Source organism: Cetorhinus maximus, chromosome 7, assembly GCF_964194155.1.
Source record: "Cetorhinus maximus chromosome 7, sCetMax3.hap1.1, whole genome shotgun sequence".
NCBI classification, from domain to species: Eukaryota; Metazoa; Chordata; class Chondrichthyes; order Lamniformes; family Cetorhinidae; genus Cetorhinus; species Cetorhinus maximus.
This window is the reverse complement of record NC_135885.1, coordinates 133,133,154-133,155,772: the sequence shown is the minus strand read 5'-3', so window position 1 is coordinate 133,155,772 and position 22,619 is coordinate 133,133,154. Positions and strand designations below refer to the sequence as shown.

General features: G+C 48.2%; 1 pseudogene; it reads right to left on the bottom strand.

Annotated features, from left to right (window-relative positions):
• Nucleotides 1-3,878: 3,878 nt before the first annotated feature.
• The window catches only part of LOC144682439 (large ribosomal subunit protein eL42-like), a 132,474-nt pseudogene continuing 113,733 nt past the window's right edge, over nucleotides 3,879-22,619 (bottom strand).

Here is a 22,619-nt window from a genome sequence, read left to right as displayed (position 1 = left end):
ATTGACGGGATGGGATTCCCTCCAGGTTCCTGCCTGCCCCCACCACATAGCGATTTTACACTGGGCTGCTTTTACAATTCTTGGCCACTTAATCACTGTTTCCCACCCAGCCTCAATTTTTAGGCTGGTGGGAGGATTGAACTTGCATGGGGGATGGTAGAAAATTGACAGAGTTAGACTCCGGGAGGGGAGGGGGGGTGAACGCCTCCATCAGAAACCCCCTTCTGAAGATGGGCACTGCCCCCCCTCCCCACCTTAAGGTCCTGTGGCCTCTGGACCTCCGTCCCCCATGTCCTGACTCCTGGGACCCCAATCAACCCCTTCATACCCCCAAGGCCTTCCATACCCTCCCCCGCCCTGGAACCCCTTGAACTTACCTGGGACTCCGATGCCCGGATTTAGTCTCAGGTGTCCTCCTGCTTTTCCTCTTCTGTCCACTGTAGTGCTCTGGCACCTCCAACAGAAGCACCCTTCTAACTGCAGCTGCCCTTCACCCCCACCTTAAGGTCCAGTGGCCACTGGACCTCCCACCTCCCTCCCTATCCTATCAGGCCTTTCCCCCGATTGCCCCCCCAAGGCCTTCCCTACCCTCCCCGCCCTGGGACACCTTAAACTTACCTTGTCCTCTGGTTCTGGGGCTTAGGCTCAAGCATGTTGGTGCACTCCATCTTCAGTCCACTGTTGCTCTTGTTGCTGCAATCTGATTGGCTGGAAGTTCTCTAAGGCGGGACTTCCTCCTGAGTGAGGGAGAAGTTCCGTCTGCAACCACTTAATGCTCACTTGAAGGTGAAATGGCTGTGGGGCACTCAGAGTCAGCAGGGATTTGTTCCCTGCCAAAATTCAGACCCTGGAATAAAAAGCTGGTATTAGTAAAAGTGAGTTGGATTGTCGTAAAATTCCAACTGATTCACGAGTGTCCTTTAGGCTGGATAGCTCCTTGTCAGCCAACATGGACACAATGGGCTGAATGGCCTCCTTCCATGCTGTAAATGTTTAGGATTCTATGATCAAGGGAGGAAACATGCCATCCTTTCCCTGTCTGGTCTATAGACCCCAGTCCCACACCAATATGGTTGACTGTTAACTGTCTCCCTGCTCTAACAAATCACTATGGACGGAATAGTTTCAGATTTGCACAAAGTGCGGTAGTGGGCAGGAAAAAAGATATCTTACTCACAAATGGCAGATTTTTGTGCCGTATCATCCCATTCCCACAGCATTAATTATGCAGCCACAGGAAACATGCCGTCTCGCGGGCGGGCAGCCTCCCATTCGCCCACCACACTGTTATCTCGCCGCTTCCTCACGCAGGGCACCATATGTAAACTGTAGTCGTGCACACACTTCTCAATGTTTGCAGCCCAACACTGCTTTGGTGAAGACATGGCCTCAAAAGCCAAGAAGGGTGCAGGCCCCCGATTCAGTGACACATCCCTGGGACACCTTCTGGACGCTGTGGAGGCCCAAAGCGATGTCCTCTACCCCCCACTCCAGCCGTAGGAGGCCCATCAGTTTCGCCACTCAGGCTTGGGAGATGGTGGCAGAAGCGGTCATTGTCAAGGCTGCACACAAGAGGTCGGCCATCCAGTGCAGAAAACGGGTGCGTGACCTCGTCTATGCTGCCAGAATAAGGCAACCATCTTATCACTCTACACACTCACAAGGCCATTACGCATTCACTGACATCTCACTCATTGCCAGCCCAAGGACCATCACCGCTCACTCTCTCACACACACCCTCACATCTCCATCTGGCCTCATCTCCTCTGGAGACTGCCTCCTCAGTCCTCGCCATCTCGAGGCCACTTGCACAGATCAACATGTGCCCCCCCACACACCCTGGGATATTCCCCTGCCCCAGTACAGCTCTCACCCTGCAGCCTCTTCCCTTGCCTGAGGCCATTTCTCCCCTTACCCAAGAAAGCCCTAACCCTGCAGCTATTGAAAAGCCATCCTGGCCTTACAGCTGGTCTGGTGGGTAGAGACCTACCATGAATCCCTCTAAAAATTATGTGCCTGTGAAGCTTGGCGCTGATGACCGTGAGTGCTGTCCGAAGCAAGGTAGGCAAACAAACCTCAAAGTCCCAAGCGAAGTGCAGCTCGCTAGGTGCACGTCGCTTATGTACAGCTGTGAAACACGTTGGATCATCCAGCATGGAGGGATGATTCAGGTGAGCAAGGCTTATAATGAGATGCTAAAGTACTGAAATTAGGTTCCTGACATGTGGAGATGCGTAATGCAGCCTGCCATTGATGGGTGGAGCGGACGACCTTTTTGGCCTTCTCACCATATTGTTCCCCCTCTCACCCGCCATGACGCCCGATGCCAACAGGGCCGGAAAATTCTGGCCTACGAATGGTATCTCCTCCAAGTCACACGCCATTTTGACTTAGACATTGTGTTGTTCCTTCATCGTCATAGGGTGAAAAGTCTGGAACCCCCTCCTAAGAGCACTGTGGGAATATTTTCACCGTGGTCGAAGATTAAGAAGAAAGCTCGCCACCTTCTCAAGGGCAACTAAGGCTGGGCAATAATGTTGGCTTTGTTCATGTACCAAGAATGAATTGCTTAAAAGAAGCCCAACATTTAAAGAGAATTTGACATGTGGAACCCAGATGTCTGTAATGCCCCATATGAGCTTAGATATTGTGATTTCTTATGGCATATAAACTCACTTAGGAAATGACTGCCAAGAAACTATTTCTTGTATATTCGCTATAGAATATATTTTCATGTGAACAGATGTGACGGGAGTGGTGAATTCAGGCAAAACCCAAGCATCCAAATTGAGGTGGTGGTGATGTAATGCCCAGTGTTTTTGAGCAGGCAGTGCTGGGTAAAAAGGAATTTATTTACTACTCCAGCCTTCAGTTTTCTGGATTTAGAAAAGATACATCCCTGCCCAGTATTTTGTACATTTTGGTGCCAATACTACAATGTCATCCATGTGCAAGAACTATATTGCTGCCAACAAGTCAATTACATTTTGTGGCATGTAATGATTTCATGATGTTTGCACAGTTCTTCCTTTCCAGATTCCTTTAAGTGTGCCATCTATTACCAGCTCCTGCAAGCTGCGCATGCAGTATTAGATTTGCTTAAAACGTCAACCATTTAGGCCCAAAGTTCTGGAATATCACCCTAAAGATTCTCTGCCTCTCTTTCCTCCTTTAAGATGCCCCTTAAGACCTACTGCTTTGGCTGAGTCTGAAGAAGAGTCTGAAGAAGAGTCAAATGGACTCAAAATGCTAACTCTGTTTTCCTCTCCACAGATGCTGTCAGACCTGCTGAGTTTTTCCAGCATTTTCTGTTTTTCCTTTGACCGAGTGTTTGATCGCCTACGCTAATACGTCCTTATGTTTCTCGGTATCGAATTGGGTTTTGACAAAGCTCCTGCTCCTGGATATTTTACTGCATTTAAGATGCTATATAAATCCAAGCTGTTGTTGCTGTTGTTTTTTTGCCAGTGGCTGTCAGCCATCCCGTTTTCTGTGGACCAAGGGGCAAGATAGAGGGACAAAAGAAAAATGTTGGTCGATGCTGGAAATCCGAAATATAAACAGAAATTGCTGGGAACACTCAGCAGGACTGGCAGTATCCGTGTAAAGAGTTAAGGGACAGAGTTATCCCAGCAGTGGGGGGGCAGGCAAAGGAAATAGTGGGAGCGGCAATGGGATGACTCCCCGAAGCATTCCTGCAGCCAGGCAAGTTTCCCAGCAGTGGGCAGGGAGACGGATAGGTTGCCTGGTGAATGGAGACAGGCAGCCAATTTACAACCTTAAGGCCGCAAGTAGCAAATAGGGGTGATTTATTTATTTTTTTAACTTTAATTAATTTTATTGTGAATGTGTACTTCAAAAAATACGAAGGATGCAGCTTAGAACTGGATGACTTGGTTCTTCCTCTTCTTGTCTCCCCCTAGCTCAAAGTGCTTGCGCCTCTTGATGGCCAGCGTTCCCTTTGATCAACAATTGGGCTCCACACACTCCAGTCTTGGCACAATCATCCTTGTGGCCTTAGCCTTCTTCTGAAACGTAGGCTCTGTCTGTCCATCATAACCACTCTGCTTTCAGTCATAATGGCTCTTACCCTGTGCGTATAAGGAATCCTTTCCCTTCTTGTCCTGGGTAACCTTGTGGGGCTGGTGCCTATGAGTTTTCTTGCAGTACGGCCTCCGGGTCTTTGGTGCATTGACCAATCTTTCCGACCCCACCAGAATTTTATACCCCACGCTCTGCCACGTGAGGATGCTCCCGCATCATCAAGGCATCCTTCCTACGACAGTCCGGGGATCACTCAGAGGGTTCCTCTCTAATCCTAGGCACCTGCCCGTTCGGCCCTTCTGAGGTTTTATTTTATGCTCGTGCCTCCGAGGGGCACCTCCATGAAATGCCCTCTCCACCCATCCCTCCCCCCCCCCACTCTGACCTCAGTATTGCCCACCTCTCTCTGTGGCACTGCTGAGGCTTCACAGCTCTGCTTGGGCCAGCGTCGAGAGCCCACCCGCTATCCTTATTGAACAGCAACTCAGCGGCAGCCAATTAGGAGGCACCTCTGGGAAACCTTAGGCAAGTGGCAAATAGGCAAGCCTGGCATGGGCGGGTTCAGGACTCTTATTTGATCCTGATGTCGTGGTCCCAAATCCCATGGGAAAATCTTTCCTAACATTTCAGGTCAATGGTCTTTCAGCAGGACTTAGCAGAATTGGAAATCTGATGACAGATCATTGACTTCCTGGGAGGAATTTAATGCCCTCCCCTGTGATGAGTTTGGTGGTGGGAAGAGCATTTAATTTGGTGGGCAGATGCCGGGTGGGGACCCCACCACCTTCCTGCCTCTGGCCTGATTAAGTCCATGACAGGAAGGCAGCCTTCCCGCCCCACTGCCAATCCAGGGCCTTAAGTGGGCAACTAATGCCCCCTACCCTGCAATCACCACCCCATGACCCCCTCCCATCATCACTCACTTGTGCCTGCCTCCATTGGCGTTACTGGGCCTCAGGTAGGTGTAGTACCAGCAGCACCCACCTGGTGCTGCTGAGCAATGAACAGCTCTCAGCCTCTGATTGGCTGACAGTTCTCAGTAGGCGGGATTTCCACCCCCATGATCCATGATCCTGAGGAAGGCCCATCACTACAGGCTAAGAGACTGATTGGCAATTAATTTGGCAGGCCTTACTACAAAGAGGTAACGAGGGGCTTTTGCTAGATCTCCAGCTGGTGGGCATGACCCCCAATTGCCTCCTTTAAATACCTCCCTTTGTTTCTCTCTCCACAGATCTTTCTAGACCTGCTGAGCATTTTCAATATTTTCTTTTTTTAATGGAAATTTGGTAAACCCTCTTTACATCCAACTTTTCCTTTTTATGTGCAATATTTAACATCTGTCAGCAATGAATCTCATCTTCCATTGTTCTGCCCAACATACATATATTGTCCAATACATTCTAAAACCTTTAATTCCATTACTCCTTCCAGTTCAGTATCAGCTACAAATTAAACTAATATGTATTCAATTTCTTTAATTATTAATGTAAATTGGAAACTATGGTAATCCTGACACAGATCCCTGGAGCGCCCAACTCACAGCTTGCCCCACCCAACAAAATACCTCAAACAAATGCCCATTGTTCTGTGCCCTTAAGCCAATTGCTTATCCAAACCTAAGATTTACCCTGAGCTGCACAGTTTCGAACTTTCAAGTAGCCCTTTGTGTGGAACTTTGTCCTGTGCTCGCTGACCTACATCGGCTATTGGTATGGTGTTCCTTAAATTTTGAAATTCTCATCCTTCTTTAAGGTCATACAAAACTCTGCTGCCTCTATCCTAACCTGCATCACAGCCTGTTCACCCATCACCCCTTGTGCTAACTGTCCTACATTGGCTCCCGGTTGAACAACACCTTGATTATTAAAATTCTCATCCTTGTTTTCAAATCCCTCCACAGTCTTGTCCTCCCCTATATATGAAGCCTCCTTCAACTCTACAATCTTCTGAGAACTCTGCGCTGCTCCAATTCTGGCCTCTGTTATATTTGCTCCACCATTGGCGGTTATGCCTTCAGCCTCCTAGGCCCTACTCTCTGGAATTCCCTCCTTAAACCATTCTGTTTCTCTGCATCTTTTTCCTCCTTTTGGCATCTCATAAAACCTATCCCTTTGACCAAGAATTGGTCATGTCTCCTTAATATCCCATTTCTCAAATTTTGTCTGATAACATTCTTGTGAGGTGCCTTTGTTAATGCAAGATGTCACTGGTGTTTGTCAGATGTCATTTTAGAAATCTAATTGCATGTGTATTCTTTATTCTTTAAATTTTGATGCCTTGATTTTCTAGTTCCCCCTGCATAGACCCAAATCTCCATAAGTTTATCAAATGAGCTGAAACTAGGAAAATGGTGGCAGTCAGTTCACAGCACTGAGTTTGCTTCAACACATAAACCTTAAATGTACCAGTAGCTAACAATGTCCATTACCAGAACACTGTCACCTCATCTTATATAAGTAGTTGCTTCAGAAGGGAAGCGCTGGGGCTCCAGGAGGAGACCTAATGCAGTGGCACCAAAATCTATATCTACTGTCAAACATCCTTTATCCATGCATCCAAAAACCAAAAACATCCGAAACTGAACGTTTTTAATCATGTTAATAAAACAATGTAATATTATATTACAGGTGTAATAGGTGTTAACAGGTAAGGAGTAGGGGCGTGTGAGAGTTGGCAAATGGAGAAATAACCTAGAATTTGTAGGCTATAGCTAGCTTAGGCTTCGGCTGCTGTAACATAAGTAGGCCTAGGCCTATGCGGTAGCTATATCATGTCCGAAAACCGAAAATATCCGAATACCCAAATGCAATCAGCCCCATCGGTTTTGGATGAAGGATGCTTGACCTGTAGTTGCTTTTCTTCTCTTCCTTATGACATCTGGCATTCCTTGCACAGCCGCCCACTAGATTGTGAGGTGGGTTGGCATTAACATTTCCATGCAGCACCTTGGTAACAAACAGCGTCCCCCCTCCCACCTCAACAAGAGGGTTATTTGGATGTAAAAAGGAATCTCTCAAAGACAAGTCTCTTCTTCTTTCTCATATTATGACCAACCCCCGTGCGAGATTCGCCCAATTTGTTATGATTCCGGATGTGAGATACCCCAAATCGTTATGCTCCTGGGTGAGGAGGAATGTTGGCTCCCTTTCTTTATCCAACCCCCTCGATTGATCTCAACAAGGTTAATTTATAAAGGATCCTTCCCTTGTGGATATCTTTCCCCAGACCAAATGTAGTTATGCTTTTTAAAATTTAACCAGGCCTTCTTTAGTTAAAGAAAGAATGAGTTTCTTAGTTACTAAAGCACCCAAACAAATAATAAAAATGCAACACACATATGCACTGATTAGAATGAGAAGTGAATCAAGAACTAAAAGTCAATAGATACACAAATCAGTCTTTGGCTGGTCTGTGAGGAGTGGATGATGAAACATTGTGGCCGTTAAGTTGGAAGATTCCGGTAGAGCTGACTTTGAGCAGTTGGTTTGGAGATTCCTGGTTCTGCAGGTTAGCTGAAAGGAGTTGTCCTGTTTCCTTTTCGACGGTGGCTTTGCTGTCTTATGGCTTGTTTCCAGCAATCAGAGAGAAACTTTTTTACCTGCAAGCGCAGGGATGCTTAGTTGATGTTCTTCAGCTGTGACCTTCATAGCCCACCCTCGCACACCAGGCCTGGAACACCAAAACTAGCACACAGAACTAGGGCTGCAGTTGGCTTTTTAACCCCTTTTCTTGTGTATCCCTGGAAGGGAAAAAAAACAAGCATTCTTTTGCCCAGACCTGCTTTCTTTTCAACTCACATCATGTCCACAGTCTGGGATATAACTCACAGGAGATGCTTTCTACTAAGATGGTAATCAGCCCTTCATTATCTCCGCAACTACAGGAGATTACAGTTCAGTTTTTGCATTGCATTTTTTCCTTTGAAGTCCCTCTGTCTGAAGAAGGCCTTGACATCTTTTTAGGGGCGACATTCCTTTCCCTGGACTAGTTAGTCAAGTATAATGCACATAGGAATTTCCCAACAAGTGGTTACTTTACAGTCTCAGCCAGCTTTTGTTTGTATGTCCTTTTTAAAAAAAACACGTCTTACTTCAAAATTCAATATGTCCTTAAATAATTCAGGGCTATGATCTGTGGTCGTGACACTCAACAAAAACTTGGATTTATATAGTGCCTTTGACTTGTTAAAATGCCCCAAGGTGCTTCACAGAATCATTATCAGCCAAAACTTTACACTGAGTCACTTTAGGAGATACTCGGACAGGTGATCCAAAGTTTGGTCAAAGAGACAGGTTTTAAGGAGAGCCTTAAAGGATGAGAGACAGGTAGAAAGGTGGACTGTTTGAGGCCTAGACAGACGAAGGCATGGTCGCCTATGGTGGTGTGATGAAAACCTGGGATGTGTGAAAGGCAATAATTAATTCCAGATTGAGAAGTTGTCACGTGGTGGAATCGTGGAAGTCTGCTAGTATCCATGGAATTCTCTTTGGGATTAGCTGGGTGTCTAAAATGGGCAGAATCTATCAGAACACTTAAGAGTCTCAGGTTACTGGGAAAATCATGCGCTTCCAGTTTCTGGTCGCTCAATATCCAGTTCTGGTTGTCCTCGTGTATGTCCAACAATTTTAAGCCTGTGTTTGGGGACTTGGCATGGAGATGAGTTGGATTAGTTCTATACCTGATGGGACCTTGATGTGTGTGTTGCGGTTGTATGAAATACAGATTAATCACTAAAAGAGCATTAGGGAGAACCTTGTTTGGAACCACAGTTGCTCAATAGGCACGATATTCCAAATGCGTAGGAAGAAAAAAAAAGGGTTTTCCTTTCCCAGTGTATTCCCAGATGGACACCAGTGTTAATTCTGAAGTTAAATGCTCAGTCATGCTTGCCTCTCTAAGACTCCATTGAGGTGCAAAAAGCGGGTTGTATCATTATAAAATGCCTTCCTGCTACAGAAGTACTTACTCCAAAAGAAGAAGTGTATTATTTTTACCCTCTGCAGATGATGGTTTTTAATTTTAGCAGGCAAAAATATGTTTGTGGTCGCATGTAGGAGAGAGCAAACGCCCGCTTAACCAAACTACTTTCAGCAAACCCTCGTGTGATATTTTTGAAGTTCTTCATTTGCATTTTTTACTGTAAATAAGTAACTTGCAGTTGCTATAAACTTTAGCTTACTCGTTCTAAAGGGCAGTAACTCCTTGGGGGGATTTAAGTATTTGTGACATTAACAATCATTATTCATCTCCACCATCTTTAATATTACTATGAGAGTACATCCAAGTCAGTAAATAGGAAGTCCATTTCTTCTGGCCTCTTGGCAGGTGCTCAGTTATATGGTATTAAAAAATTTACTGGCAATGGTCAGAAAGCCTCTGGATATTGACTAACTCTGGGACTTCCTGACTGACATCTGGTGTGTACACGAAGCCAGATAACCTCAGCAATTGTACTCCAAAGAATATTGGCTGATTTGCTTAGCAACTCATTTTCAATGTTATTGGCACCAAGTCGATACTTTCAATGCCCTTACAATGTGGGAAGCTGCCTACTTAAAACAAATTAATAGTTACAATATTCTTTCATATTCCTAGTTCATCTTTCACAATTAAATCTATCCATAATTGAATCCAGACAAATGCAAAACTTTTTGAATTTCCTGTTCACCTGCTGGGCTATACAGTACCCTCTGAGCTGTGTTAACCATTTAGCTTCTGAAATCATTTTTTCATGCATTCAAGGGATGTAGGCTTCACTGGCTAGGTCAACATCTATTGCCTATCCCTAATTGCCCTTGAGAAGGTGGTGGTGAGCTGCCACAATCCATGTGGTGTAGGTGTCTGTCCAGCTTCATCCCTTTGAGACTTTTTAGTGGTTTGATACAACTGAGTGGCATATTAGGCCATTTAAGAGTCACATATAGGTCAGACCAGCATTAGTGAACCAATTGCTTCATGGTCATCATTAGAATTTTAATTGAAATTCAAATTTCACTATCTGCCATGATGGGATTTGAACCTGGGTCCCCAGAGCATTACTCTGGGTCTCTGGATTACTAGTCCAGCAACAATACCACTACAGCACTACCTCCCCATATTTAGGATAAGTAACATCCTAAGCCAATCTGATTTTGGCACAATGGGGCTACCTATAGGGGGCATTAATCTATGGCACAGCACTAAGTTACCTTTATACACCATCTAATAAAGGTGGAGGAAGACTTGAAAGAAAGAATTTACACTTCGCATCCTCAGGGTCTCCCAAAGCACTTCACATCCAATGAAGCACTATTGAAGTGCAGTCACTGTTGCTATGCAGGTAAAAGCAACATCCAATTTTGTATAGCCAGGTCTCAGAAAAAGTAATAGGAGAAATGAATATATAATCTCTTTTAGTGGTGTGGGTTGAGGGATAAATCCTGGTAAGGACGTTAGTAAAATTCTCGTGCTGCCATGGGATCTAGTACATCCACTTGAAAGGGCAGATGGGGCCTTGGTTTAAGTTCTCATCCAGAAGTCAGAACATCCAATAGTGCAGCATCCCTCAGTACTCAGTATAAGTCAGTGGGGTGTGGCTTCAGGCTCTGGCTCAGAGACAAGAGTGCCACTGTGCCAAGGATGAATTCCTATCATCCTAGAAACAATTTTGGTATTAATTAACGTATGTTATTGGTAAGGGCACTGCAGGTGTTAGAGTTCTTTTTTTTTGTTTATCATTCTCCCTGAGATATAGGCCAGAATTTCACATTCCCCCATGGGTTTTTAGGCTGGGGGGAGGTTAAAATTGATGGAACAGATTCCCTCTGGGTCCCGGCCAGCCTTGATCACACAGCAATTTTACGCTGGGTCGGGCAAGGCCTCAGATGGACCACCCACCCTTGCCCCAGTTGAGGCCCTTAAGCGGCCAATTTATTGGCCACTTAAGGGCTGTTTCCCACCCAGCCTCAACTTTTAGGCTGGCAGGGGGATTTACCTGGTATGGGGGATGCCCGAAAAGAATAGGCCTAGATCTTGGGCAGGAGGGTGGGGGCTACGCCTTCATCAGAAGCCCCCTTCTGACTGCAGCTGCCCCCCACCCCCGTCTTAAGGTCCAGTGGCCACTGGACCTCCCACCTCCCTCCCTGTGCTATTAGGCCTTTCCCCTGATTGCCCTATTGCACTCCCCAGTCCAGGTCTTCCCTACCTTGCCTGCCCTGGGACCCCTTAAATTTACCTTGTCCTCTGGTTTTGGGGCTTAGGCTCAGGCACATTGGTGCACTTCCTCCTCAGTCCACTGTAGCGCTTGTCGATGCAATCTAATTGGCCGGTAGTTCTCTAAGGTGGGACTTCCTCCCAAGTGAGGAGCGGAAGTCCCACCTGCAGTCACTTAACGTTCATTCGAGCGTGAAATGGCTGCAGGGCAAGAAGGGAGACTCTGCCATCTGAAAAGTTCAGGCCATAGGGGCTGATTCTGGCCAATGTAACCACAGTGCGATCAGAATAATACATTCCCAAACCACAGCAAATCACTGATGGCAGCTAACCTCCAACCTGAAGTTTTGCCTTGAATTATTAAATGACCATTTTCATATTGCAACAGTTTGATGTGGAAGAGTGTGACAAGGCTTCCAGTAGGTTGCAGTTGACTGTATGCCCTGCCAGAGGAGAAGGAGGCAAGAGAATCATTGAAGGAGCCGTAAGGTGGTATGAGTGCTTGACATGGATGAGCAGCATTGACTCCAATATAAAATCTTCGGATTGCCTACCTGACACTGTTGGATATTCTTACTTTGCGAGGTTCTTTATTGTTGCTCTCTTCCCTTGCTGCTGCTCCAAGGTCTTGCAGGTACGGTACACTGTAATGAGTCTGGATTTCAGCTCTTACTGGGAAGAGCCCACTTTTATTTTGTAGGCAAGGCTAGAGTGTCAAAAATAGCAAATGTTCCTTGCATCTACCTCAGACAGCAACATTTCCACTTAACCAGTGATCAAACATAGGATCAGGTATCGGATCGCATGTCCAGATACTCTACTTTAGGATTAACGTTGGACTTAATTGCCTTCCTTTGCTTTGACCATCCACATCTTTCCGCTCATGCAGTTTGGAAAGGCAGGGAGATACCTTAAAATTCTTTTAGTCGTTTTATAGCCTTGAAGACTTTTTGCCCTCCTATATGTGAACAGTTTGCATAGCTACATCTGTTTTAAGTTTTCCTGACAGATCATGTCCTGTGTCCGACCCCTCCTTTGACATAAAATGACCTGAACCCAGGCAAGGTCAGGTCACTATACCAGCAGTTTATGGTGGCCACAATAAATGCAGTCCTCCTGCCATGCTGTTGAGGCTGTGTCATGCCAGAAGTTTCAATTCTCTCCTTTATGAAGTTCTATTTGCATGCATCTCTGCTACTCTTTGCTGTTTTGGTTTCTCTTTAAATTACTTTGTTTTTTCTGCCTGCTCTTGTTCTCTTTTTGCCTATCCATTGGCACCAGTGTTGGGCAAGTGTTTGTGCACTTTGACCATTTTGTAACCGGATAATATAGTGAGGTGAAATGCAGAGTGCTTTTTGTATATTGTGTGTGCAGTGGTTAGCTGCTAAGTTCAAAAAGCTGGACTTCAACTCCATGGTAATCACAGCAACATTGTATGGAAAGGGGAACTGTCATCAGTGTCAGCTGGGCTGACTGCTTAGGAGAGCAGAAGAAATAAAGCCCAGCCAATAGCTAACAGTTAAACAGGGCTAATCACAGGGACAAGAAATAGCAGGGTTATGAGGAAAGAGCAGCAGGGGAGTGGGGCTAATTGTATAGCTGGAGGCATAGGCACAATATGCCAAATGGCCTCCTCCTGTGCCATATCATTCTATGACTCTTCCGATTAACTTGGATTGTCATGACGATTATCCAACATCCAGTATTACACCAACAGTAATTTCCTCTAACTGAATTTTACTTGGGAAAAAATATATACATTTGGGTCAGGCGCTGGGTTGCTGGATGGAATTTTCCTGGTCCCATTGGGGGGTGGATTTCAAGGCGGGACAGGGAGGAATTTCAGAGAAAGCTTGGTCAGTTCAGCGGCGCACCACATTCCCGCTTCCTGGCAATCTTCCTGGAGATGGGTCACCACCCGCAGAGGCTACATGCCCTGCAGCAGGGGGTAGCCAATCGGCATAATTAATTGCCCATTCGTGGGCTGACTGGGCCCTCCACCAGGACAGGCCCCCCCCAAAGAGGGCCAAGCACGGCAGGTACCTGGAGGTGGCTTGCTAGATGCAGGTCTTAGGGGGCTCAGCAAGGCTTCCTGTTTCAACCATCCCCCCGCACCCCTCCCCCCACTGCCCCACCAGTGAAGCGAGGTCCAGTTCCCCCTTCACAGGGCAGCCTTGCAACCCGCGGCTACCGTTTATTTAACTGAATTTTAGCACCTCTTCAGAGGGGCCCTCAAAGTGGAGGTGCCCTCACATGTCCCACCTGAGAGTGACAACACTCACCTCTGCTGGTGGGGTTGGAGCCCTCCCAGGGCTGCAAAACCTTCGATTGGTGCAACCTCAGGGTTGTCCTTAATTGGATGGTGGCCCGGGAGGTGGCTTCTGAAGAAGAGTCATACGGAGTCGAAACGTTAACTGTCTTTTCTTTCTCCCCACTGATGCTGTTAGACCTGCTGAGCTTTTCCAGCATTTTCTGTTTTTGATTCAGATTCCCAGCATCCGCAGTATTTTGCTGTTGCTTTCTTTTTAATTAGCTGCCTCAGGGAAGGTCTCTCAGGTAGATGGGCTGACAGGCAGAGTGGGGTCAAGATCCAGGAATGACCCTGACTCACACTTATAACCGAAGGGCAAAAGATTCCACCCAAAAGTGCCTGAAAACTATTTCCCAATGCAAACCTGCCTCCAACCTGCCCAATAACTGAAACCAGAAGGTGGCCGAGTGACCAACTCAACTTGAGGAGGCAAACTGCAGCTTTAAATATGACAATGAGGCTACCAACCTCATTGTCTTTCTGCTTTTGAACTTCTACTGCTGTCAAACGGGTTTCCCAAGTGTCAGGGAACCCAGTAGCTTCCTACCCAGCCTCAAGTTTCAGGCTGGCAGGAGGAGTTCGGGAGCAGGGGGAAGCCCGGAAGGTGACCCTGCTCAGGCCGCGGGCTGGAAGGGTCGGTGGGGGCTGGGGGTGTTGACTCTATCAACAGCCTCCTTTCAATTTTGAGTGTTCCCCTCCCACCAGATCTGCCCCATGCGGGTATGCCCTCCCCCCCCCGCCACCCCGGACTCCCAACCCACAGCCCCCCTCTGCCCACACCCCCGGGCCCTATGTCCCCTCCCCGTCCTAAGAGCCCCACACTTACTTGGTCCTGGACTCCCTGGATTTTCCAGGGACCGTTGGGTGTGTTCAGTGGCGTGAGCGGACAATGTGGCGAGAAGGCCAAAAATCAGTATCACAACGTCATAAAACAAGTTTGCGATGGTCTGCTTCGCCCGCCAATGTCTGTGTTCCCCACCATCGGACGTTAAGAATCTCATTAAAATACATCATTCTAAGGCTAGCCCGCCAGACACATCCCTCCTCCCATGTTGGATCGTCCATCCACATAGACAGGAAAACACGCCGACGTGTTGCACAACAGCATAAATAAGGCGTGCACTAGGCGGGCTGCCCTTTGCACGGGACTTCAAGGTTTGTTTGCCTACCTTGCTTCGGTCAGCACTCGCAGTCATCAGCGCCAGATCAGCCATATGTGGGTGGTTTTTCAACAGCTGCAGGGCAAGGTCTCGCTTGGGGAAGGGGGAGAACTGGCTTCAGGCAAGGGAAGAGGCTGCAGGATGAGAGCTGTACTGGGGAAGGAGGGTACCCCAGGGTGAGTTTGGGATCACATGTTGATCTGTGCAAGTGGCCTCAAGATGGTGAGGGCTGAGGAGACATTTTCCAGAGGAAAAGAGGCCAGATGGACATGTGAGGGTATGTGTGTGAGAATGGATGGTGATGTCCCTTGAGCTGGCAGTGAGTGAGATGTCAGTGAATGTGTAATGGGCTTGAGTGTGTGAGTTTAGAGCGATGAGATGGTTGCCATACCCTGGCTGCCTGGATTAGATCATTCATCCCCTACCTGCATTGGATGGCCAACCTCTTCTGTGCAGCATTGGAACTGATCACCACTGCCATTGCCTACCAAGCCGGAGTGGTAATGTTGCTGCCCCTCCTGCAGCCAGAGTGTGGGTAGAGGACATCACAGCGGGGCCTCCATGACATCCAAAAGGCGCTTGAGGGCTGCAGTCTTCTTGTCTTTCGGGGCCGTGTCTTCTTTGCTGCAGTCCTGGGCTGGAAGCACTGAGTGTGGCTGCACTTTAAATGTGATGCCTGGTGTGATGAAGTGGTGAGGTGACGGCATGGCAGGCGAATGAGAGCCCGCCCACCATGGAGATGGCGTGTTTCCCGGGAATGTATTAGCAATGCGGTGGGTTTGGGATGATACGGTGTGAAATCCCGCCATCGCGGCCGGCAGGTAAAACGTCGTTTTACCCACCCGCTATCCCACTTAGTGCACATCTGCGACGGTTCCACCCTTAAACTCTGGACACTGCTTGCAGTCCCAGTCCTGTCCACTGCAGCTTCTGGCACTGCCGGTTCTAGAGAGCTGCCAGCCAATCATATTGGCTGGAATTCCTCCCGAGCCAGGATGCAAGTCCCATCTCCAGCCAATTAACACACGTTGGAGCGTTAAACGTATGTGGGGCAGTCAGTATCGGTGGGATACGATCTCCGCCAACTCCGCCATCCTAAAAATCCTGACCAGGTTTTCACCCCTGCCAGAGTAATGAAATGGCTCAAATCAAAAGCACAAATGACTTCTTGTATTTCTATGATCGTTTATAGATTTATCCTCATCCTTCTCAACCCGTCTTCAGCCTTTAACATGATTAGTCACACCATCCTCCTCCACTGCCTCTCCTCCATTGTTCAGCTGGGTGGGACAACTCTCGCCTGGCTCCACTCTTGTCTACCTAATCATAGCCAGAGAATCACCTACAATTGCTTATCTTCCTGCTCCTGCACCATTGTCTTTTATGTTCCCCAAGGATCTATCCTTGGCCTCCTTCTATTTCCCATCTATGTGCTACCGCTTAGGGACATATACGTTGATGTCACCCAGCTCTACCTCACCATTACCCTTCCCGAGTCCTTCACAGCCTCAGAATTTTCTGGCTGTTTGTCCAACATCCAATACAGGATGAATGAAAAATTTCTTCCACTAAGTATTGGGAATACCGAAGCTATTGTCTTCAGTGCCCCACCCACCTGTCCCCACCTAGCACCACAAACTCGGTTCCCTAGCCACCGACTCCATCCCACCCCTTGGCAACAGCCTTAGGCTGAACCAGTAACTGTTCTCATCCTTGGTGTCATATTTGGGTTCAGGTTGAGCTGCTGGCCACCTATCTGGGCCATCATGAAAGCCACTCACTTCCACCTCCATAATATCGCCTGACTCTAACTCTGTTTCAGCTCGTCTGAATGTCCATTTGAGCAAGGTACCAGAGATACCATATTGCTGTGGAACTGTACCCCGGGGTAACTCCCTTATCTCAGGGGGAAAAAAATCGAAGGAGAGGGGATAAAATACAATGCCTTTTTAACTATATGTTTGAGTTTCTCAACCTTTTTTCATGTTTGTGCTAATTTTGGCAGAAAGCTCTCCCAGCAAGACCTGCAGCTCTTAAAGAAATTTCAGGTGGGGTCAATACCAGTGACACGGCTTCAAGACAAAGGCAATGCTGCAAAAGCAGAAAATAGTTCAATGACCTGACTGGAGCTGCTACTTTTACTAAGATTAAGTTCCTTTGTTGCCAATCAACATCTTAGATGCAGACAAATTTAAATTGTTAAGTCTCATTTCTGCAAGTAGTAAATTGTTAGAGGTTTTGAAATTGTAATTTATTCTATTTTTAAAACCGTCCTTTCTTTTCCTTAACAAAAACAGAATTACCTGGAAAAACTCAGCAGGTCTGGCAGCATCGGCGGAGAAGAAAAGAGTCGACGTTTCGAGTCCACATGACCCTTCAACAGAACTGAGTATAGTTAGGAGAGGGGTGAAATATAAGCTGGTTTAAGGTGGGGGGCGGGGGAAGAGAGAAGTTGAGGGTGTGGTTGTGGGGACAAGCAAGCAGTGATAGGAGCAGATAATCAAAAGATGTCACAGACAAAAGGATCAAAGAGGTGTTGAAGGTGGTGATATTGTCTAAGAAAATGTGCTAATTAAGAATGGATGGCAGGACACTCAAGGTACAGCTCTAGTGGGGGTGGAGTGGAAAGACTGACAAGGTATTAGTTGTAGATTTAAAAATAATGGAAATAGGTGGGAAAAGAAAAATCTATATAAACTATTGAAAAAAAACCCAAAAAGGCCTTTCTGCCTTTCTTTCTCGTTCTCTTAATCTAATCTTTCTTCCCCTCTATTAATTTCACTTTCTGTCGTTGCTTGACTCTAATTCACCCCATTTCCTAATCTGCCGTTCTTCTTTTTTGTTCTTAATCCCTACATTTCATTGCTTAAGGGGATAGATTGTTAGTCCCATCTTTCGCTAAGGAAAATGTCCTGTTGCCCTTCCCGTGCCATTATCGGCTCACGCTCCCTCTAAGTTACAATAAACGGCAAAGCACTGCTGAAGAGTGATGGAAAAGGTCTAACTAGTGGAGCACGTTGCAAAATGTCCCACTCCAGCAAATTCTTGGCCAATATTTATTCAAATATCAATTATACGACATGACGCTTGTCACATTGTTTTGTCCAGAATGTGATAAGTGACTGAAATTGCACACAAACTGACTCATTTGATGTGTTTTCCATTTAGAAATCCATTCCTCAAGGAGACCTTGCGGTACACTAATGATAGAAGCAATTAAAGAAAAAATCTGATTGCAGTAATGGCACAGAAATCTTTTGTCATACTTGCAGCATAAATTATCCCTTATACCTTTGTGCACAGAAGTAATTGCTTTTATTTATAGTTTCATTCACAATTCCTGCCCTTGCCCTCAGCTTCTTTTTAAGAATTATACATTTATGGCGGTTTCAAATGCAAATAAAATAATTTGCTGCCTATCAAGTTTTCATGAGTTATGAACCTCATCAAATCATAGAACGATTACAGCGCAGAAGGAGGTCATTCTGTCCATTATGGCTGTGGCAACTCTCTGAAAGATAAACTTTCCTATAGTCCCACTTCCCTGCCTTTTCCCCATGGTCCTGCAATTCTTTTTTCTTCAGATGCTTAGAACATAAGAACATAAGAAATAGGAGCAGGAGTAGGCCATTCGGCCCCTCAAGCCCGCCCCGCCATTCAATAAGATCATGGCTGATCTGCCCCAGGCCTCAACTCCTCTTTCGTGCCAGCTCCTCATAACCCTCAACTCCCCGATATTTCAAAAATCTATCTACCTCCTGTTTAAATACTTTCAGTGATCTAGCCTCCACAACTCTCTGAGGTAGAGAATTCCAGACATTCACTGCCCTCCGAGAGAAGAAATCCCTTCGCATCTCACTTTAAAATGAGTGTCCCCTTATTCTGTAACTATGTCCCCTAGTTTGAGATTCCCCCACTAGTGGAAACATCTCCTCAACATCTACCCTGTCAAGCCCCCTCAGAATCTTGTACGTTTCAATAAGATCACCCCTCGTTCTTCTAAACTCTAATGAATAAAGGCCTAACCTGTTTAGCCGTTCTTGATAATTCAACCCTTTCATCCCAGGAATCAGCCAAGAGAATCTCTTTTCGAGTGCCTCCAATGCCAGTATATTCTTTCCTAGGGCAGAATTTTCGGCCTGTCGGGCGGGCCGTGCGGGAGTGGGTGCGCACTCGATCACCGCCTGCGGTCAGGTCCGCACTGCCATTTTATGCGGGTGGGCCAATTAAGGCCGTGAAACGTGGCTCTCGAGAACAGTGGGAGTGGGCGGGTGGTGGCGGGACTGCTATGACCACTGGGTCCAATGGCGACCCGACGGACTGTTTCAAAGTGCTCCTGCAGCCTTGCAAAGGCTGTCAAACATGGCCAGCAGAAAGGCCCCCCCAGAGCACTGCTGGTGAGCAGGCCAGGCAGGAGGGTAAGGCAGAGGGGTACTGTGCCCCTTGTTTCTCAGGCGATTGCCTTGCTGCCCTCCTCGAGGAGGTGGTAGCACAGCGGGAGGTCTTCGTATCCCAGGATGGGAGGAGGAGGCCCCCCCCCCCAAATGGCCAAACGTGCCTGGGAGGAGGCGGTGGAGGTAGCGATCTCCGGGACGTGGTGCCACGCACCTGGATCCAGTGTCACAGGCGCTTCAATGACCTTTTGCGCTCGGGAAGGGTGAGTACCATGTTGGCATTGGCCACTTAACCCAGCAGGTAGGCTTTCCCCCCGGTGCCACCCCCACCTCCCTGCAGCTCTGAGTGCAGCCCTCACATCGGCTTTGAATCATTGACGTATGTGTCCTTCGCTAGGTGGGCCAGCAGATATTGCCCATGCCGAGGTCACCCTGAGAGGGTGGTGAGTGGATGGGTTCTGCCCCTGCAGCATGTGGTACACTGAGACCCACATTACTGTTTTGGGGGCAACCTGGAGGAACTACCCCTAGGCGCAGTGCTGGAACTCCAGGACATGTCCAAGTCAGGGTGATGACCATGCTGGGAGGGGAGCTTCCAGTTGGCGGGGGCACCAATCCATCTGCTGACCTTTCATTCCACATGCTTGCGCCTCCTTTCTTTGCGTGGTGCCAAATGTGATGTAGCCTGCATTTGGCCGAGGGGGAGGGGAGACAGGCCTTGCATCTTTGTGTGAGTGCGCAGCAGCTGCGGGGTGAGGAGGTACTGGAGCCCTGCAATGTCCCACTCTGGTTGGGGTGGGATGGCAGCGAAGAGAGTCCAGGTACAAGTTGCACTCATCAATGCTCTTTTCCCCTCTTTAGGAAAAGAATGCTCATAATGCCGTTGAGGGGATGAGGACTGGCGGAGGGCCGGCCCAGTTGGCCATCGTTACCAGGCTCGAGCAGGAGGCCGTCGATCTGGAGAGGCACCATGTGCCCAGGTCCACCAGTGTCAGTGAGGCTGGGGTGCCACGGGCAGGTATGTTTGCCCAGCACTGAGGTCACCATTAGTGACCCAGCAGCCATGGCAGGGCTGAATGTTCAGTGATTGAAGTTTGCAACATGGCTTGACCATTGCTTATGGAAGGATGAGCACATAATGATCAGGGGAAAAGGAATGCACATTGACATTGTCTCCAAGTTAACTATTCAAATGTCCTTGTTCTTCCTTTCAGCATCAGTGGAGCAGGGCCGGGAGGAGAGGCACAGGGGCCCCCTCTCACACCCGAGGGTCCTGAAGACACGGACTCACCAGCGTCACACCATCTCTGCCAGGCAGGCACCAGCGCAGATACTAGCACCTCAGTGGGAATTGGAACATCAGCTAGTGTCCCGGATCACAGCGGTGAGGGCACTTCACAGTCACTGGAGGAGCTGACGGAGACAGAGAGTGCCCATGGCACCAGCAGTCGGAGAACTGCAGGGGACCAGACACATGCTGAGTTGATGGCTGATGATGTGCCTCTGGAGTTGTCCATGAGGCAACAAACGCTGAAAGTCCAGCAGGGTGTGTGGGAGGATCTGGCGAAGATACATGAGGCAATGTTTGGCTTGGTCTCCGTGGTAGAGGAGTCCATGTGGACCATTGCCAATGCAATGAGCCTCATGGCCGAGCACCATGCTTCCTCCATTGAGAGAGTGGTGACTCTCGTGGCGAGGATCCTCCAGGAGACCTGTCAGGGCTTCCTGGGGATGCGCTCAGACCTGCAAGCCCTCACATCAGCATTGACCTCAGCTGGTCAGAGCCAATGTGGGAGTTTCCCAGCCTGGTGCCCATCCATCCACGGTGAGCAGGGAGGTGTGAAGCGACCTCACGTCGACTCAGCATCTGCCTGTCATCTCTGCGAGCTCCTCTCAGGGCGCTCCGGATGAATGACCGTTGCATCCGATGAGGCTGCGACAACTGGGGAGATGCCAGTTGTGGAACTGGCCGCTCCCTCCCAGACGGGGCCAGCACAGGCTCCACGGGCCATAGGACGCCCACCAAGGTCATCGAGGCCAACAGGACAGCACAGTGAGCAGGCTGTCTCAGATGCCAGTGCCAGCGAGGGGTCAGCACCAAGATGTAGCACCCGAAAACGTAAACATAAGGCACCTTATGCACATCATGGGTTTCTCACTGGTGCTTTTATGTTGCCCCGCAATGAGGTCATGATTAGTTGGTGTGCTGTTTAACACCTTTGTCATTTTGTTTCCTTAAGTTCATTTTGTTATATTATTAAATTTAAACATGTGACCATGGCTGAAGGTGCCTCTTCCTCTGCAGGTGGATGGTTACCCATGATGTTATGAGTGAGTTGTGTCACATTGAGCTTTATTGAAAAGCCCCTTAGTTAATGTTCCTATCCAGGCAGATTTAGCACTCAGGTATCGAGTATGGAGCCTGCAGCACAGGCTTTTGTTAGAGGTCCATCTGTGGTGTTCTAGCTGAAGGCTCGTTGGATTAAAGCCTCCCGGGTGTCCCTGCCTCCCTGGAGTATGCCCGGGTCAGTGTCTACGCCCTCAGCATTTCCCTGTGCGTGTTCATCCTCGGACTCACTGCTGGACTCATCGTGTGAAGCCGCAGCAACTGCATCAACATCCTCATCGTCCACTGCGTCCCCCCCTTTCCAGCGCAAGATTGTGGAGAGTACAGCATGCAACCACTATCAGCAACACACAATCTGGGGGGTACTGGAGTGCGCCCCCTGAGCAGTCCAGGCATCGGAAGTGCATCTTGAGAAGACCGATGGCTCTCTCCACCCCAGCCCTTGTGGAGGCGTGGCTCCTATTGTACCGCTGCTCAGCTTCTGTTCTTGGATGGCGGAGAGGCACCATGAGCCACTTTTTGAGGGGATAGCCCTTGTCACACAGCAGCCATCCATCCAGCCGGGTTGGAGCACTGAAGAGCCCCAGCACCGGGGAGTGTCTGAGGATGTAAGAGTCATGGGAGCTGCCTGGGTGCCTTGCACAGACTTGTAGAATCTGCATCCTGTGATTACACACTATCTGCACATTCATGGAGTGGAAGCCCTTCCTGTTGACAAAGGCACCGGGCTCACCTGCTGGCGCCTTGATGGCCACATGTGTTCAGTCTATAGCACTCTGGACATGGGGGAAGCCAGCAATGGCCGCAAAGCCTCTGGCTCACTGTGCCTGGCTGGCCTGGTCCCAGTGGTAGGGGATGAAGGTCAATGCATGCCTGAACTGAGCATCTGTCACCTGCTTGACACAAGTGTGGACAGCTGACTGGGAGACACCGCAAAGATCACCCACCGAGCCCTGGAAGGAGCCAGCGGCATAGAAGTTGAGAGCAGCTGTGACCTTTGGAGCCACTGGCATGGGGTGTCCGCCCACACAGTTAGTGGAGATCTCAGGGCCTATCATCTGACAGATATAGTTGACTGTCTCCCTTGACAGACGGAGCCTCCTTTGGCACAGCACCTCAGACATATTGAGGTAGCTGCTTCACCGCCCGTCTACCCTGGCAGCAGGATA